Here is a 19,766-nt window from a genome sequence, read left to right on the forward strand (position 1 = left end):
ATTCAGGAGGCCATTCAGCATCCCACAGAGCCTCAGTTTCAAATAATGCAGTCTGAAGTCAAACCTCTGAGCTGAAAGGGATCCTGCAGACCCCCGAGTGGAACTTTCCCCAGAGTCTGTTCCACAAGCCGCCTCCCCGGGATACGGAACCCAGGAAGGTTTCCTCTGTCGATGAGCCTGGGAACTCTTCTCTTCCCTGCCTCCCTAGGCCAGAGTGTCGGTGCACAAGACTCAAGTTTCCAGATCCTGGGTGGGGGGTGCAGCTCAGAGGTAGAGCGCTTGCCTAGCATGTGTGAGGCCCTGGGTTCCAGCCCCGGTACCATGAAAAAGAAGTTTCCAGGTCCTGCAGTAAATATATTTTATTGAGCTTTGTCCTAACAAGTATTGCCAAAATTTCTGGACCTGGGATTGGTGGGTGGGGTGGCAGAGGTGGGAGCCTGTCCCCAGCCCCCTGCCCAATCCCTCTCCTAAAAACTGCCCACTGGAAAACACACCACCTCTCAAGTTTTCGTATGTGGAAAGTAGTGATCAGAGAGGGGAAGACGGTCACCTGCAGTTGTACGTAGATATTGGCAGAGGTGGGCCTGGAACTCTGTGAGCAGCAGGTTCACAACTCATTTCTTTCTTTCTTTCTTTTTTTTTTTTTTTTTTTTTTTTTTGGTACCAGGGATTGAACCCAAACCCTTTTTTGTATTTCATGTAGAGATGGGGTCTCACTGAGTTGCTGAGGCTGGCTTTGACCTCTCAGTCCTCCTGCCTCAGCCTCCCGGGCTCTTGGGGTTACCGGTGTGCGCCACTGTGCCCAGCTAGGTTCACGATTCTCATCAGCTACGCCTCCAGGTAAGACTGGAAACGGCGATCAGCAGAGACAGCCAGGCAATAACGTGCTAGCTGACCTAGGTTTTACTGTACCAGATAAACTGATTCTGAAGTTGATTATATTGAAAAGGTAACTGTGGAACAAGATAGCTTCCATTTGGGAACAGAGGGTCCAAACATAAGTCATTTGACCCCTTTTCCAGCTATAGATTGCTTCTAACCAAGCAGAGGTTGATTGGCAGGTGAGGAAGGCTGTGGGGGGGCGGGGATGGGAGTGGGTCATGGGTCCACCCACAGGAGTAGCTGCTTGTGACTGTCCATAAGAACAGCCGGGACCCCTGCTGACTGGGACAGGACCCTGCAAAGATGAAACCTCGGGTTTGAATCCTGACTCCACCATGATCTCAGACAGGAATACTGATCTCTCAGGGCCCCAGTTCCCCGCTGGGCAAAGGGGATAATCATAGCACCTTCATTCATAGGGAACGCTGGGTAATAAACACAGCAGTTCCTGGTTTAGAAGCAGTTTTCACAAAAGCTCTGCCGAGGCTTGCTTGGCAGCTCTCTCTCACAACCCTGGGGGCTCGGGAGAGGCCGTCCAGTAGCGTGCAGCTCAGCATTCCACCAGAAGAGCGGCAGGGAGGGAAACAGCTGGGGTGAAGCTAAGTAAAGACATACTCAATCCTTCATTATCAAAGGTGAAGGGCCTAGTTTTTCAAATGAAAATTCAGACGAGAAGTTATGGCAGGCAAATTATATTAACTTTTTGGTTAGCAATCAATAACAAGAGCAACAATGACAAAAAATCCCTCAAAACTGGCTTAAAGAAAAAAAAATGAAGAGGGGTCGGACTGCAGGTGTGGCTGTATCCAGGAGCTCGGGCGATGTCTGCCCTGCTCCATTCCATGGCTCCACTGACCCTGCCGTTGACTCCTCACCCCAGTACTCCCTTCATAGCGCCAAGATGGCCGCAGCATCGCCAACTGAACATTCTACAGCTTAGCCGAGCCTCTCTTCCCCGAAGTTCCAACCAAAGTCTCAGGATTCTTGATGCTCCATCTGGCTCCACTCGTTTTCCCGGGCTCACTGGCCAATCCTGGGTCACTTGCTTCCTCCTGGAGATGAAGCAGACATGAGTTTGGGACCCGGGTCTCCTGCCTCATGTTTCCTACTATCTCTTTCAGTTTCCAAATCTTGTCCTTTTGTGTCCAGCTAGCCTGCTGCATGCTTCCCGGGCTCTCGGGCCGCCTCGTTCAGATCCCCCCGTGAACACATCATTTTCAGGGACTTTTGCCCTGAGTTGGGCCTCTGCTGGCTAAAAGGGAGATTCAGCCGATGCCAGCTCAGACAGAACAGGGCAGCATCGGGTAGGCCCCAGGAGGGCGCACAGGCTACCTTCTCCTGTGCCGCGGTCTCCCCTTATCCACAGGCAAGACCACAACCTGCACATACAACGCCACGATCACCTTTGTGATAAAGGCTAATTTATAAATCAGGCACAGTAAGGGATTGAAGGCAATAATGTCACAGAACAATTATACAATAGACGATGGTCAGATGCACGTGAACACATGCTCTGTCCGTCAGAGTCTCGTCACCCTATAGAGCTCGGCCGCTTCGGCAGCCGACTCTTTTCCTAGGACATCAGGAAGCGTCACCTGTTCACTTAGAGCCCTTCCCAGCTTCTCTTTGGCGATTCTCAACACCAGCACCACAGCTCTTGCGTTCCGGGGTTGTTGTCACCTAGACCAAGGTCACTTGCACATAAGCACTGTGACACAGTGACGGTCAGCCTACTAACGGAGGCAGCCACTCCACGACAGCCGGACAGCAGGCACGATGTGGACCCAGGACAAGTGGTGATCCCCGTCCCAGGAAGGACCCCACAGGACAGCACGAGACCACGTCACGTCTGTTACACAGACCAGCACGCGACTGAAAACCTGTGGGTTATTTCTGGAATCTTCCACTGTGTATTTTCAGATCACGGTAACAGAAACCATAGAAAATGAAACCACAGACTAGGGGGAGCCGCTGTATGATCAATGGTCACTACTGCCTGAGGACTTGACCATCGCAGAGGATGGTCAAGTCCGGACTTGGGAGAAGCAGCCATGGCTGATGAGTAGCATCAGGAAGGCTGGATGGGTGGGGGGAACAGGATCGCCACGGTGGGCCAGATCTCATGAAGGAGACACCAGGGCGCTGTCCACACGTTCATGGACACCTCGCCCTCTCAGGCCCAGGGACACCAGGAAGTGACTCCAGTTTAAGTCAATAGAGCTCCCGCGGCCGGGGTCCTGGCTCAGTGGCGCAGGACTTGCCTAGAGGTGTGAGGCATTGGGTTCTCGTCTCAGCACCACATAGGAATAAAATAAAGGTCCATCAACAACTAAAATACATATTCTAAAAAAGATAGTGCCCCCGTTTGCACAACAAAGATGTTCACCCTAAAAGGAATAAATGGAGACAGCAGATGTCAGGTATCGCCATACTGCCCCTCAAATGGAGTAAGTGGCAGCTTTGGTACCAGGGACTGAACCCAGGGGTATTTAACCACGGAGCCACATCTCCAGCCCTTTTTATTTAGAGACAGAGTCTCACTGAGTTGCTTCGGACCTCACTAAGTGGCTGAGGCTGGCCTCCAAATTGTGATCCTCCTGCCTCAGCCTCCCAAGTTGCTGGGATAACAGGCGTGCGCCACCACCCCTGGCTTCTCTCTCATTTTTGAAGGCTAGTTTTCCTGGATATGGGATGCTTGGCTGACCATGTTATTCTTCAGCACTCTGAATAAGTCATCCCACTGTCTTCTGGCCTCCATGGTTTCTGAAGAGTTATCAGCCATCAATCTCACTGAAAATGCCTTATACACAATAGGTTGCCTCTCTCTCTTGCTGCATTTAGAACACCGTCTTTTTTTTGTTGTTAGTAATTTCCACAATTGCAGAGTGCTGGGGACTCGAACCCGGGCCCCCAGCATGAGAGGCAGGCACTCTACGAGATGGGCTATGTGGCCTGCACTGGAACACGGTCTTTTCAGTTTCCAACAATGTGATCATGATGTGTCTCAGTGAGGATCTGAGGACTCACTGAGATTCTTGGTTGTTCAGATTTATATCTCTGATCGAGTCTGTTATGTCTTGGTCAGTCCCCTCTCTCTCCTCCCTCCAAGACTCCTATCATGCACCCGTCGGTAGGCTCGGTAGCAGACCTCAGGTCTCTACTCGTTCCTCCTCCGCCTCTTCTTCTCCCTCCTTCTGTTTCCTCTTCCTCCTCCTCCTCCTCCTCCTTTTTCCTGTTCTCTTCCTCAGATGAGACGATCTCATTTTACCTGTCACCTAGTTTGTCGAGTCTGTCTTCGGCGTGCCCAACGATGCCGTTGAACATCTCGGAACACTTTTAGCATTTTAGTTATTATACTTCTCAACTCCAGAACTGCCCTTCAGCTCCTCTATGATCTCTACTTCCTACCAACATTGTCTACTTATGGAAGCGTCTTAGCTCTTGGAGTGTCTTTGAAGTTCACTAGTTCAATGCCTTTCCTTTCTCATTTCTTTTTTTTTTTTCTTTCTGGGTAGAGGCCATACTTTAAGTCTCATTTCATGACTCATAATTTTTGGTTGAAAACTGAACATTTTAATATCACAATATTCTAACTCTGGAATTCACGTCCCCCCTTCACCAGGGTTTGTGGCTGTTTCCTGTGATCACTATTGTTTGCGTGCTTAGTTCTCTTTTCTGAATTGTGCAACAAACTGCTCCTTATCAGATACCAGCGCTGAGGTGTTCCGTGGTTAGCTGGTGATTTCAGCATAGACTTGCATTGTTCTCCTGGGGGGAAGATTCTCAGCGCTTGCAAACGAACAGTGCGTTCATGGTGGGACATGCCATCGACTTAGACATTCAACAACCCTGCTTCAGTCTTCACTTCCTGTTGTGGGGAGTCTCAAGGTCAGCCCGAGGGGAACTTTTGGGTCTTTCCCATGCTAGGCATGCTGCCCACTTCTAGATCGGTGGGAATACGCAAGAGCTTTTCAAAGTCTTTATTTCCCCAAATTTCAATCTCCTTTCCTCCTGACCCTTTGGCTTGTCTACAGTGTGTCCCAACTATTCCCTGCTGTCCCAAGTGGGAGCAGCCTGTGTATTTCTCTTCTAATATTTTAACAAAGGCCTCCAGGAAAGGTGAAGCCCGCGAAGGCAGCTGGCTACGCTTAGGGAGGCACTAGACACGTCAAAACAGACACCACGACTGTGGGAAGCAGGTCCCTTTGTCCTTCATGGACTCGGGACATGTACCAGGCACGTGGGGAGCTGTCTTCAAGGCCACTGCTGAGCCAGGGGACCTCGAACACCACCACACTCAGGTACCAAGAGTCCGGTGAAGTTCTCGTTTTCTGTTTTTTCTCGATGGAGCACTCTTGGCTGCTGGGAAGTTTCAGTTTTCCAAGATGATTCTGATAGATGTTGCCAGGTCATCTGCTCCTTTTGTGGAGGGACAGGCTTTCGCAGGGCCCTGCTCTGCCGCCTTTAGTCTAAGATGCTGTAGGAAGCAGCGCGCAGTTCAGAGGGGCGGCTGCCACATAGTGCTGGGGCCCACCAGGCGACAATACAGGGAAAGGAGTGCAAGTCAGAGCGGACGAGGTCCACGTCAGGGAGCTCCATGGCCTTAGGCTTGCGGGACTGAGTTTGGGCCTCTTGATGTGCCAGGGGTAAGTGAAGGGGACCTGTTTCTCCCAAGCACACCCAAAGCTACGGCTTCCCTCATCACTTCAAGCCGCTCTCGCCAAGAGAGCAGTGAACAAATTTTAAAAATGAATTCCTAGGCTTGTAAGGATATTAAATCCTGATTACCAGAGGAAACGGGCCTGCTGTCAGATAATGGGATCAGGAAAGAACTCGCTCAGAACTCGGGGGACTCATTCGTCATCTTGATGTCTCTCTGTCCAGTGACGAGGATCACGGGCCATGTAGCAAACACAGTCTCACCACAGCCTAGTGCCTGGCAGCTCAGTCCCCAGGGACAAAGGTCCCGTCACCCCAGCAGACCAGCGCCCTCCGTAAGCAGGAGGGCAGGTCCAGAGGGAGGGCTCTCCAGAACGACTGGGGCGCAGACTGTGACCTGGGAGCCTGTGGTGGCCACGCCCTGCGGCTTGTCTCACAGACACCCTTTCTCACCTTCTGAGCAGAAAGGGTGACGGGAGGCCCAGAAAGAGCCAGCAGCAGGAGGGAGCAGATTCGTGCGGGGCGTCCCGGCCCACCCCTCCCTCCTCAGGTCTCGCCACTTGGGCCGGGTGGCCTGCCCCCTCTCGGCAGCTTCTCCTGGCCGCACGCCCCGCCCCCAGTGTGGCCCTCGGGCGGCCATGTCTGAGGGTGTCAGGGTGCCCCTGTGCTCCCCACTGGCCCCCAGAGTCCCCAGGAGGCTTAGGCTCGGGCTGCTCCCATGGCGACCAGTGCGGTGACACAGGCCTCCTCGGCTCCGTCCCCTCTTTGCCTGCGTCCCATCCCCTGCACGTACTCCTTGGCCTGAAGTAAGCGACTGGCAGTCAGACCCTTGGCTTGCATTCTGCTTCTGGGGGAGCCAGGCGGAGACCCATCCGGCCTCTCCTTCCCACCCTCGAGGAAGCCCGGGTGCTCCTCCCAAGTGCTCTCCTTCCCTTCCGACCAGGAAAACGGGGCACGGAGGTGGACGTGACGCTCTGCTTCCTGGACGGCTGCCCGTCACACTTGGAATGAAAACCACCTCGACAGTCGTGGAGTCTCCCCAGCAGTGTGCGCGACCCAGGACGTCTGACCCTAGCCTGCCTCCGCCCCCGGCACCGCACGCCACCGCAGACCCATCCTGCCCCTTGGTGGCTTGGCACGCAGGCTGCAGGTTACAGCGTGGATGTCATTTCCTCGGGGAGCTCTTCTCCAAGCCACTTCATATAAACCGCTTCTCTCCCTGGTTTTCTTTCAAAGAGACTCGACCTGCCTGTTCCCTGCTGTTGGCTGTTGGGGTATGTGTCTTGGTCCATTTATCCAATGGACATCTTTCTGCCAATCAGACCACAAAGAAATGTTGGAACAGGCCCTGAAAGTCTCTGCAAGGCAGGTGGATGGGGAGGGGGAGGCTGGTGTCCAAGGATGGGGGTGCCGAGACTTGCCAGGAGCACAGAGCCCTGGACTTGATCTCTAGTCCTGCTCAAGGACGGGAAGTGGGGGAGCATCTGCAAGAACTTCGAGAGCTGACTGCTCTCTTGACCCTTGACCCCTCTAGCGAGCTTGTTTTTCAGCGTCTCCTGACAGCAAGTCTTCAAAAGAATCCTCCCCACCATCCTCACCTTGGAGTCCACACGCTCTCCCAGTCTCAAAATCAGGCGTTCAACCCATGTATCTCCACAACGTTCCCAGGATCCACAATGACCTCCAAGCTGCTAAGTCACAGGGTCAATGGTCACTCCTCATTGCTTCCTGACCCAACAGCAGCAATGGACAATGCTGGTGACTCCCTTTCCAGAAGCACTCTGCTTTCCAGATCGTTCCTCTTGGTTTTCCTCCTCTGTCTCCCACTGCCTTTGACCTGAGGCTGCAGGGCTTAGGCCTGATTCTGCTTCTTCTCCAACCACATGCATTCTCTTGAGGAGTGACGTCAGCCTGTCTCATGTAGGTTTTAAGGGCATTGCTGAGGTTAACGACTCTCAAACCAGTATCACTACGCTTCACTCTGTATTCAGCTGCCCCCTGCAACCTTCTCTTGAATGTCACACCCATCTTCTGTTAGTTAGCTTTGTATTACTGCAACAAAATACCTGAGATAATCAGCTTAAAGGAAAGAAAGGTTTGGATCACAGTTTCAGAGGATTCAGTCCATGACTGGTTGGCTCCTTAGTCTTTGGGCCTGTGGTGAGGCAGAACATCATGGCGGGGAGCACAAAGTACAGCAAAGCTGCTCACCTCACGGTGGCCGGGAAATGAAGAGAAGGGCTGGGATCCCAAAGATCCCTTCAAAGGCACACCCCCAATGACCTAACTTCCTCCCAATAGGCCACACCTTTTAAGGGTTCCACCACCACCCCCAAGAACACCGCAGACTGGGGACCAAGACTTTAATACATGGGCCTTGGAGACACTTCATATTCAAACTGTAGCACAAACCAAAATCCGGAGTCTCTCCTCATCCCAACCTGTTCCTCCTGCCTTTTCTCCACCTCAGTATTTAGCAACTCTGCCCACGAGCTCAGGCCAAAGCCACTGTGTCCCCTTGACTCCTTACCATTTCCAGTCCATGGGCATGGCAGAAACTGGTCTGTTTCTCCCCTTTCCTTCCTATAGTTCTGTCTGTGACCCTGCAGCCTGAGTGACCTGTCAAAAGGTCGACAGGGTCAGTTTACTTCTTGGCTTCCCACATCTGCATCAAATAAGTTCAAAATCCCAACAGTGATGCACAAGGTCCTGTGTGATCAGCCCCTGATGCCTTCTCTGTTCCCTCATCTCCTCAGCCCTCCTCTCCTCTCTCCCTTGGCTCTGCAGATGTTCCTTCAATGTTCCAAGCTCCTACCCCAGGGCCTTTGCACTGCTGCTGTTCCCGCCTGGAGCACCTCCCACAGATGGGCCCCAAATATGAGCCCACATTTCTTCAGCTTTCTCCACACATGACAGCTACTCTGTAATACCTTCTTTGACCATCCTGTTATCCACAGCAACCTCATCCTAAAAACTTCCTATGCCCTCTGCGTGCTTTGATAGCACCTATCCCTGTCTGACATTCTCCAGGTTCTCGTGTATCATCCATCCCCATTTGAGAGTGAGTTACACCAACGCAGGAGCGACGTCTCCAGTCACCTCTGTAGCCCCGGTGCCTGGAACAAGTCTCACTAAAGGAACGAATCTGGTGTGCTCAATGAAAGTGGGTAGATTGAATCAATGCATGTTTACTTAGAATTTCTCTTTTCACATGCACCTCAGGGATATGTTCAAGATGTCATCTAATAAAGAGTTATAAACTGGGATTCTAAAGAACTAGCTTCCTGCTGACTCCTTATTGATTTCTTTGTATGTTTTCAGAGCAAATATGCAAAGCATCACGACCCTCGAAGGCTCATCTGTTCCCTCTGGTCGTCAGCTCACAAAGGGCACAAGGCCCTTCTTTGCTGGTGGGAGGCCCTGAGTCTCTGCCGTGATCTCCCCAGATGACCTTGGTCAGGTCTGGTCCCCGCATCAGACTCCATTTTGTCCCCAAGCACAGCCTCGGGTCTTCTTCCCTGGTGTTCCGCAGCTTGTTTCCACTTGGGACGGTCCTGACATTGGTGTCTGACCTCCCGGGAAAAGCACGTCGGATAAGCAGGCCCCACAATCTCAGAAGCCCTCTCTTCACCTACATTCCTTCACGAGAAACCCAGCACCAGGGTTCCTGGGACTGCCCCTCATTGATAAAGTGTCCCGAAACTTCTCAATGAGCCACACACTGTACATACCACGATAACAGACTATATCTGGCCAGCCCGGAATCCTGCCCGTGTTCCAGAGCTCGCCATGGCCATCCGTTATCTGCCCAGTATGAATGACCAGAGGCAGAAAAAGCACAAGGAGCCATACTGGTGAAAAGTGGAAGTGATTAACCGATGTCGCATGCCCCTGTGCCGGTCCCAGCCGGCGACAGGCGGAGGGCGTGCTGACAGCGGCCGGCCTTCACACCACACCCTCAGCACTCGGCAGGAAACAGATTACTTCAGGGCTCTCGAACCTGTCAACGGCCCCAGCCCTCTGATGAGGTGGACAGAAGCTGAAAAGGACAGTCGCAGGAAGTGGTGAGCTTCCTGCCCTTGGAGGCCTTCTGGTCAAGGAGGGTACGCGACGGATGGGATGCTGCAGAACAGGCTGCACCGTGGAGTGACCTATCTGCCCTGTGCTCCACGGTGCCATTGTGACAAGCACAGAGACGCAAGGGCCAGGACTGAGCGGGCTGGGCATCAGTTAGGGACAAAAGGCGAGATGCCATGAGCTAACCTCCTAGGAGAGCCAGGCCCAGGTGCCAGGAGGAGATCAAACCAGAGATAATCGGAAAAAAACGAGGCTTTCGGGACCAGGCAAGACGTCACAGGAGGGGACAGAAGCCGAGAGAAAACGAGTCAAGATCAACAGGATCCGAGGACGAGGGTACCAAGCAATCGCCGTCCTAAGCGTGGCAGAGGCTGATGCCTGGTGCACTGGCCTGACATTAGAAATGGCCGGAAGTGGGGTGCCCGTCACGACTTGCGGACGACACTGCCCCGCGGAGCCCGGGGTCGCCTTACAAGAGGGCGAGTTCAGCAACTCCTGCGGAGAAGGGGGTCCTCTGCGACTTCGAGCACCCGCTCCATAGGAAGCCACTTCGACGTCCTGGCTTTTCAGCGCTTCGAGGTTACTTTCTCGGCCCACCTGAACGGCCCAAGGCGGACGCTGCTCCGCCTTCCACCCCAGCACGGCCGGGCGGTGCTCCGCGCTGCGCCTGCGCCGCACGCCCCCGTGACGCCACCTCCACCGCAGCGCCTCGGCTGCGGAGTCCCTGCCGGTGCAGCCTGTCTCCCTTCTCTTTTCCACTCCAGTCTGCGGCCGTCTGCAGTCAGGCCAGCAAGAGCGCCGGTGCCCCGTCCCAGCCTCCGGCGCCAGCCCGTGGCTCTGGCACCGGTCTGCAGGGGCCGTGCCGAGCGGGCCTGGCCGGGGGCGGTGAGGAAACTGGACGGCTTCCCAGCCTCTCACGGGTCAGGTGTTCATGGCCTCATTCTTTGGTCCGAAGAGAATTCCTGGAACATCACCCGTTTTCTGATATCAGTGCAAAAACACCTCCAGCGCCAAGCGGTGTCCTTTGGGGTCACATCAGGGGACCCTACGGGCACCTGCTCTTCAGGATGAGAGGGATGGGCTGAGGGCAGCAAGTAGGGGTCCCCTTTGCGGGGTCGTGGGGGCAGCGAGGGGGGATTTTCTTATCAGAGCATCTGGAAGTTGTTAGAGGGTTTAACAGGGAGAGGGGCCACGATCCGGTGTTCGTTTTTACAATCTGTCGGCACGTGGCTGACAGGGTGGAGAGACCACGAGGGTGAGGGAGAGGCCACCGTCCACCCGCTCATTCTCTGCATAGTCACTGTGCCCCGACCCTGCAGGCACGGGCACCAGAGGTCAGTTCCCTGCCTCTTGGAGTTCATGGGGGACAGACAGCCATCCGATGAACAGGAGAGACCATTTCCAACGTGGCAAGTGCTGTGCAGAAAATAAAACAGGGTGCTGCGATAACGAGGGGCCAGGGAGGGAGGTGATGGTCACTTGAGAGGTCACAGGCTGGGCCTTTCGGAGGAAAGGACATTTGTGCTGAGACCTAAAGAGCGGGATGTGTGAGTCATGTGCAGATGTCGCCGGGAGGGGGTCGTGTTGTAGGCAAGGAAACAGCAAGTGCAGACCTGGAGGCAGGAACGTGCTTGGCCGGGGCTGGGGCATGGTGGCCAGGGTGGAGAGGTCAGCAGGGGCCACCCCAGGCCACCCCCTGCTGCCCAGAGGCAGGAGTTCGGGCTTTGCACCTAGGGAATGAGACACCGTGACAGGGTTCTGAGCAGAGGGGCCAAGGACCAAATAAAGAGGCTGGCCAACTACAGCCGGCCTACGGGGTGTCTCTGGCCCGCCGTCTGTCTTTTACAAGTAAAGTTTTACTGGGACAGTCTGGCCCGCTGGTTTACACATTCTGCTCTTACACAGCCATGTTGAGCACCTGTGACAAAACAAAAACCACCAGCCCCACAGGGCCTAAGCCATCCCCTCCCTTTCTGGCTCTTCATGAGGAACCTCTGCTGACTCCTGATCTAAAGGATGGTTTCACTTCTCTTCTCAGCGATGGTTTCTGCTCCTTCACCATCAGAGCATGGGCCCTGCTCGGCCTGCTGGGCTCGCCCTTCTGGGTGCCTGTGAACGGCTGCTGAGGACAGATGCTGCCTGGTGTCCAGCAGCCAGCCGGGCAGACTCTGCTTCGCCTGGTGAACTTGGCAAGAGGACTCGGTGGCTCCTCACGGAACCCCCACCCAAACCATAACCGCCTGTCCTTTGTCCGAGGCACCTCGTCACCAATTTGGGGCTCAGGAGACAGCTAAGCCAAGCAGCTGCTTCCCATTACCTGATTGTCCCATCTCCGCAGCCCGCCGTGACTGCCAAGTATGCCCACACCACTCCCAGCAGGGAGCAGGGGACACTGTGAGAACCGGATCTCATTTCCAAATTGCAGGGCAGATTGGTTTTGTTTTGTTTTGTTTCTTAAGAAAAACATTAAATAAGTAGAATAGTTGAGCCTTGTGTTAGAAACTAACCCCAAACATCTGGGGGGTTTGTGCTCTGGAAGCTGATTTTCATTCCTTTGGTCCTAACTGATAAATATTCACAGAATAATTGAGTTAGTATTTTTTTTTAAAGGATGAAAACCATCCATGTTATGCAAAGAAATGGTGAGGGTGAGGGCAGGGACAAGGGCAGAAGATTTGGGGTGACCCAGCCAGCTATTCCCTAGTATCCCACTCTAGTTGGGAAGTCAGATTTATTTTCGAATTTATTTTGACAAGCATTTACTGGGCGCCTACTCTGTGCCAACCACTGCTGAGTGCCGGGGAATCTGTGTTGAGTTAAAGCAAGTCCCTGCTGCCTGGGGACTTGCAATCTGTTAACAACAAAGGCAACAGGACACTAGGACGGTCAGAGAGCAGAAGCGAAGAACTTCTCCTGACCTTTCAATTCTCAGGACATGCCTCTAACCTCAGTATAGGTTATTGTTATTTATTTACTTATTTTTTGGTACCAGGGATGAAACCCAGGGTTGCTAACCACTGAGCCACATTCCCAGCCCTTTTTATATTTTATTTAAAGACAGGGTCTTGCTGAGGTGCTTAGGACCTTGCTAAATTGCTGAGGCTGGCCACCAACTTCCAATCCTCCTGCCTCAGCCTCCCGAGCTGCTGGGATGACAGACGTGCCACCACACCCAGCTGTCATTTCATTGTCAACTAGGATTTGGAGCTGTATCCATCTGTCTTCAGAGACCCCTGCTGCTCTTCAGAATGGGAGAACTAGGACTGATCAGTGTAAGTTCCAGGGAGGTGGGTTCTAACCCCAAAATAGTGTGAGATACGAGCTGTGTGCCAAGGGTGGTGTGTTCAGAGGCCTGCTCAGATCAGGCCCTCCAATAATCCCGTCAGAAAAGTCTCTCTCCGTGGCTTGCATCTACCCTCTCTTGGTCTGACTTCGGTATCAAGCAGGGTGTCCCCCATGGAGCAGCGGGATCCCCCCAGGCAACCAGCCTAAAACTGCACCTAGTGGTCCCCACAGAGAAACCACGTCTTTTCCTTCATTTCAGAACAAGCCCCACAATTAGCTCTGATTGGCTTGGCTTCAGTCACATGCCCATCTCTCAGCCAATCCCTGCAGCCATGCAAATGTAGGACTCAGCTGAGAAAATTCCCCAGACCACATGCACTGAGAGCAGTTCTCACCCCCTGCCTGGTCTGGAGGGGGTTTGTCACCCAAGGGTTCATGAGTCGGAAGCTTCCTCTCCAGCGTGGCGTCAGACGTGGTGGGTGTTTAAGAGGTGAGACTGAATGGGAAGGGCTCACTCACTGAGGGGCTGCACTCAGAGGGGATTAAGGTAGCTCTCATGGGATCCTGGTTAGTCCTTGGGAAAGGGTGAGCCTGGCCCCACCCCACTCCCTGGCTTCAGGTCCCACCCTGTGAGCTCTCCCTCCCACAGGCACACTGGCTGTGAAGCCACCACCATCTTGTTGTGGTACAGAAAATGGGACCCTCAGCAGTGGCTGGAGAGGGTTGCCTGATTTTAGATTTTAAGCTTTCAGAACTGTGAGCTAAATAGGCTTTTCTTTTATAAAGTATCCAGTCTTGGGCATTTTGTTATAGCAACGCAAAACAGACTAGCTCAGCCCTCTGTCTTTCAGGTTTCCCTAATGCCACTCCTCTCAAAGACACACAGAGGCGGGGCTCTCTGGATGGAAGGATGGATTTGGAGCTCAACAGACCTGGCTAGTTGACTGTGTGACTTTGAGTGAGGACCCTCCTCTGAGCCTCATCTATAAACTAGGGATCGCAGTAGCTTCCTTGCTGGCTACGGGGATGATTAAATAGATACTTATCACTGAGCCTGGGCCAGGAAACGATGCCAGCATCCCCTGGAAGGGGTCTGCTTCGTGGGAGAGACGGAGCCAGGCCACCTGAGGACCAGGGCTGTGGGTGGTCGGGGATACACCCAGGCTGGCAGGCGTGGGGCAGGCCAGGTCTGGCTGCAGGCGGGATGCCGAGCCCCGACACTGAGCTCCTGGGAGGGGCCGCCTGGACAAGCTGCTGTGTGCGGAGTCCTGGCCAAGCCCGCTGCCTCTCCAACTTCTGCGCTGCCAGCTCCCCAGAAAGCTACTGGCCCAGAACGAACCGGCTCAGGTCCTTAGAGCAACGCTGCCAGAGGAGAACGGCCAGAGGTCAGCCCTTGGCTTTCCGGGGGCTGCATGAGACAGAGGGGAGCGGGAGGAAGTGGACGTCAGGGTCCTCCGGTCCAGCGGGAACGGGGGTCACGGAGGCAAGCACAAGACCCTGCAGCCGAGCCACCGAGCTCCGAATCCCGGCCCTGCCTCTCCCCAGCTCGGGGAACTCTCCTCCTCTCAGGATAAAGGTGACGGCCATGACGACTGTGCCGTCTCAGAAGTCTGCTGTACGACGTGGAGAAGCAGATGTGCAGAGTATCACGAGACAAAGGAAGGAAGAGGACGTCAGGACATCAGGGTGCCTCTGCATCCTACACGTCCTGTGGCTCGAGTCAGTGGAAGCCACAACAACCCATTTCTGTCAGGATGATCGATGGCCTGGGCCCCTCGGGAATGGAGGTTCGGGGTGCCTCACATGACCAGGGAAAGGGCCACGAGCAGCCAGAGCGCTTGCTGAGGGCAGAGAGGACAGGCAACAGGCAGCAGACAGAGGTGGTCATAGAGCCAGGACAAGCAAGCGGCCCGCTGCAGAAACGAGGACAGGACTACCATAGTCATGCACATGGTCACGCTTCACTTAACGGCAGAGACACGGGCTGACAGACACAATGCATCTGTTAGGTGACCCTGATGTCACGTGAACATCACAGAGTCCACTTAAGTAAAGAGGACAGCCTACTGCCACAGAGACCACGCGGCGGGGGTCTGCACCCTACTGCTCCCAAGGCACAGCAAGCACAGCAGGGCGTTAAATCAAGCACAGAAGAACACAATGCGACCGAGAGACACGGATGCCCAGGAGGCCGAGGCAGGAGGATCACAAGTTTGAGGCCAGCGTCAACAGTTTAGTTTGGCCCTAAGCAATTTGGTGAGACCCTGACTCGAAATGAAAAACAAAAAAGGGCTGGGAATGTAACTCAGTACTACAGCGCTCTGGGTTTTAATATCCAGTACTGAGACAGAGAGAGAGAGAGAGAGAGAGAGAGAGAGAGAGAGAGAGAGAGAGAGCAGCGCCTGCCCTACAGTGAATGTTTTCATAAGTAGAAATACACTCTGAAATACTGACTGAAAAGTACAGTGTAGTGCCAGGTGGGTTTTTCTGCTAAAACAAAACAAACACCCAAACCCTTCTTTAGCTGTTCTCCTCGGGTGGGTCTGCTGGTGACATACCCTCTTCGTTGTCCACGTTTGAGAAGGTTCCGATTTCTTCCTCATTCCTAAAGGGCAGCTTCCCTGGGCTTAGGACTCAGAGTTGACAGTCCTCTTCTTTCAGCACATGAAAAACCTCACTCCACCTCTTTCTGAGAAGCCTGCTGTCCTCCCGTCTCCTCCTGCCGCCTCCTCCTCCAGCTTCCCTTGTCATGCTGAGCGGATTAGCCTGCTTACGTCACTGAACTCTGAAGCTCTAAAATGTCTGTTGGGATCTTCTTCTACCTTCGATTTCTTTGTCGAGGGCCTCTTTTTTTGCTTTTGCTTTTTCAATGTGTTCCTAACAGCTCTTTGATGAGACTTCATGGTGGCCGCTTTCAGATCTGTCAGACCATCTCTGCCATGCTTGTGGCACCTAGTGACTATCAATTTTTTTTCCCCTGGTACCAGGGATTGAACTCAGGGGCCCTCGACCACTGAGCCTCTTCCGCAGCACTATTTTGTATCTCATTTAGAGACAGGGTCTCATGGAGCTCCTTAGCACCTTGCTTTTGCTGAGGTTGGCCTCCAACTTGCGATCCTCCTGCCTCAGCCTCCCAAGCTGCTGGGATGACAGGTGTGGGCCACTGCACCTGGCTGTGACTGTCTTATTCATTCCATTGGAGAGCTTCCTGGTTCTTGATAGGACGAGCGTTTCTGGCTTTGCTGATGTTGCTGGACACTTCTGTATCTAAAGGCTTCTGCCTTGCTGGATCTTCCTGAGCCCATTCCACAGGGGCCACGTGCGGCACTTGCTCACGATTCACGAGTGAAGGCCCAAGTCCGGGGCCCCATTCGGCCTCCATCAACACCCAAGGCAGGGCTCTGGCAACTGCTGAGGGGGGTGAGCTGTAGCTCCCTAGCACTTTGATGAGGAGACCTCAGCATGGGAGGCCACGCCCAAGGTCCCACCTTCCACTGACCTTTGACACCACTCCAGTAGGAAGAGCGAGAGACGCTCATCACTGCCAGTGAACATGCAGACTTCCCAGACCTTGGGTCCAGGGGAGTGGGAAGGGTGACCTGCTGTCACAGCCCTTTAGCTGGCCCCTCCCACGCCATTCCAGCAGAGGCGCCGAGGTGCCTGTGCTCAGCCTCATGCAGACGAAGGTGAGGCTCCCGGTGTAGTCTGGACGTGGTCTGAGCGCCCCTCATGATGTGGGCAGCTTGGTACCCCAGGGCAACGCCGTGGTGGCGGAAACTCTAGGACATGGGTCCAGAGGAAGGTGGCGAGGTCACTGGGCGCCACCCTTGGAAGTGGTCAATACTGTGCTCAGGGGACACTCGTCGGGGTGCACACGTGCGTGCTGTTATCGGGAGCAAGCCTGGCCCTTACTTTCTCTGGCTTCCCATCTCACTGTGCCATCTCCCCTTGGCGCTGCACTCTCACCATGATGCCATCTACCAGAAGGCCTAGCCAGAGCCACGCAGATGCTGGCACCAGGCCCTGGACCTCCAAACCTGTGAGCTAGCCAGATCCCTTCGCTCTGTAAAGCTCCCAGCCTCGGGTATTTTGTTACAGCAACAGATCATGGGCCTCAGCGAGTCCACGTGCCACTGGCTGGTGTATAGATAGGCAGCAGGTTCCCTGAGTGTTCCGCCTTGTCAAGACGCCCTTTTTCCTATCGATGGGCTGGAGAGAGTGGAGTTTTGTCGGGATTTTGTTAGTGTCTCCAAATCATTACCTTCTTTGGCTCCTAATTCTCTTCCCAGGACTTTTTGATTCCCCGGTGAGCTTGGGACATCTGTGCCTGCGTGACATGCTGCTGCAGCATCGCTGGAAGTGTGGACTGCCTGGTGCTCTCTGCCCTGGGAAACATCCTGAAGGTAGAGAGAGGTGATCAGGCTTTGCTCCCGGTCCCTGGGTCCCCCCGTGAGAAGCCCGGACACTGACGTCCCCCGCAGAGGCCAACCTGCCTTCTCTCCCCTCTTCGCATCTAACCTGGTTGCTAACTTCCCCAAACAGGAGGCACCCAAAGAGATCCACAGGAAATGGCTGAAAACTGGAGATAGAAAAAATGGTGAATCTAGGTCAGCTGCAGCGTGGATGATTTACAGAGTTAATAATAACTCCACAAGTGTGTGCGCAGAGCTGCAAGTCCTCATGGATGTGCTCTTTCTGCCAGGTTTCTGGTACCCAAGTTATGCTGGTTTCATAAAAGGAATTTGGAAGCCTTCCTTCTTTCTCTATGCCCAGAAATGCTTTAAATAGCATTGGAGTTATCATTTCTCTAAAGCCTTGGTTGGCTACATTTGTGGGCCTGGTGATTTTCCCCTACTATTTTTTAGGGGGCAGGGAATACTGGGGATCGAATCCAAGATGCTTTACCACCGAGCCATACCCCCACATCCCCAGATTTTTTTTTTTCCTCAGCATCTTGCTAAGTTGCCCGGACTGGCTGCAAACTTGTGATCCTCCTGCCTCAGCCTCCTGAGTAGAGGAGATGACAGGCGTGCGCCACCACACCCAGCATGCCGTGTTTACTGCGGTTCTCCGAGGAGAGATGACAAGCACGTCCCTCATCCTCAGAAGTGTCCTCGTGTCCCTTTGCAGCCCATCTCTCCCCCACTTCTATTTGCAGACACTCCCTTCTTATTTTAGATTTAGATTTAAATTTTTATTATCCATCGGCTTGCATCATTTGTCATTTTAGAAAAATGGAGTCAAACAGCAGCACGCCCTTTCTTTGCTGGACTTTCGCCTGCAGCTTACCTATTTTATGGAACCGCAGTTGTGCATGGGGTCATCACGCAGCATGCGACTGTATTTTGAGAATCACTCGTTAATAGTTCACTCACTTTACTGCTGAGTAAAATTCCATTGTAGGAATACGCCACCATTTGTCTATATATGCGCGAGCTAAGACCGCTGAGTTGTTTTCAGTTTGGGGCCAGCATAAATAAAGCTACTGTAAACATTAAAGTACAAATCTGCAGTACACATGCTATTTTCCTCCTCTTGGATAAATACTCAGAAGTGGAAAGATCAGGGCATACGATAGGTATGTGCTTGACCTTTTTAACAGATGGCCTATTTTCTAACGTGGCTGTTCCACGTTACACTATATGAATGTTCTAGTTGCTCCCTACCCTGGTCAGCACCAGGTACAGCCAGCCCTATGAGTTTTGGGGGGGGGGGTTGCTATTTGATAACTTTCTCAAATTCTTTTTATTTTAAGATATGCTGCCTCTCCAACAGACCCAGAGGCAAAACTCGGGTACCCGTATCTCACTGCGAGGTCAGGAACGGGGTTACTGACGGTGGGAAGCCCGGAGGAGATGCAGGGACGGAGAGAAAGCAAGAGATGGGTAGTGCGAACCTTGAGCTGAGAGCGACCCACAGGCACACCAGAGACCAGCCAGCTCCAGAAGAGCTACCCGGCTGAGCGCAGTCAACTGCTGAGCCCTGAGCTAAGTAAGAAGCCATTAAATTTAAGCTGTCATGTTACCCGGCAACAGCTGACGAATACAGCGTGTAAACTGCTTAGCATAGCGATCACTACCTGATCGACAGACCTGATGACCACCATCGTCACCACAGTGGTGACCGTATCCGTGCTCAGGCTTCTGCTGGAAATACAAGAAGAGGCTGTTCCGTGACCTCTTCCCTAAAGAAGATCAGGCATGACATTAGCTGCAAGACAAGGCAACAAGTACCTCCAGGGAACTTTGTCACTATTTATTCTTCAGTTGTGACAAAGGCCTCAAGTGCCTGCTAAGGGCGCTAGGCTTGTGTGCACAGTGAAGTCACTAGCAGGTTCTAAGGCCAAGAATAGGTGAGACAGGAGGTATTTTGGGAAGACCCTCAGTGAGTGGAAGGATCGGAGGAAGAGCCGGTAGGGGGTCTGGAGCTGTGGTCCAGGGGAGCAGCCAGGGGCCTCCTGCTCGCACCTCCTCAGCTGCTCAGGCTCCAGAACCAGCTGCAGGCCCCCTGCTCTCCACTGGCCTTGCCCCTCGTGAGGGGCTCTCCTGCATTCCTATGCCTGCCTCTGGGCTCCTCAGGCATGCCCTCGGCCAGGCTTCCTCAGGGCCTTTGCACGTGCTGCCTTGCTGCTTCCTCTCCCTCTCCAAGTCGCTGGGCCCACCCTTCAACTTTCTGCAGCTCCAATCAGTGAAGCCTTCACTAAATCAGGCTACCTGCTGTCCCCACCTAAAGGCCACGCACTTCCCTATGTCCTCCTGAGCAACTTGGCAACGCTTAAGTACTGTGACTGACGTGTTAAGACCTCCTGCTTGGCGGTGGTGGTGGTTCTGGGGACGGAACCCCAGGGCGCTTTGCTGCTGACT

General features: G+C 53.6%; 2 long non-coding RNA genes across 2 annotated transcripts in view; one reads left to right on the forward strand and one right to left on the reverse strand.

Moving 5' to 3' along the window:
- Positions 1 to 1,017: 1,017 nt before the first annotated feature.
- LOC306650532 overlaps positions 1,018 to 19,766 on the reverse strand; it is a 67,106-nt gene continuing 48,357 nt past the window's right edge. The window contains exons 2-3 of the long non-coding RNA XR_013760951.1: positions 17,165 to 17,300; positions 1,018 to 2,261 (exon numbers count right to left, since the gene is read on the reverse strand). This is a non-coding gene — a long non-coding RNA (uncharacterized lncRNA). The remainder of the gene's footprint in view (positions 2,262 to 17,164; positions 17,301 to 19,766) is intronic.
- Positions 13,356 to 18,976, forward strand: LOC306650528. The gene is made up of 3 exons (XR_013760948.1): positions 13,356 to 13,378; positions 17,193 to 17,306; positions 17,446 to 18,976. It is a non-coding gene; the product is annotated as an uncharacterized lncRNA (long non-coding RNA).

This window comes from Sciurus vulgaris (assembly GCF_902686455.1).
Source record: "Sciurus vulgaris genome assembly, chromosome: 19".
Lineage (NCBI taxonomy): Eukaryota > Metazoa > Chordata > Mammalia > Rodentia > Sciuridae > Sciurus > Sciurus vulgaris.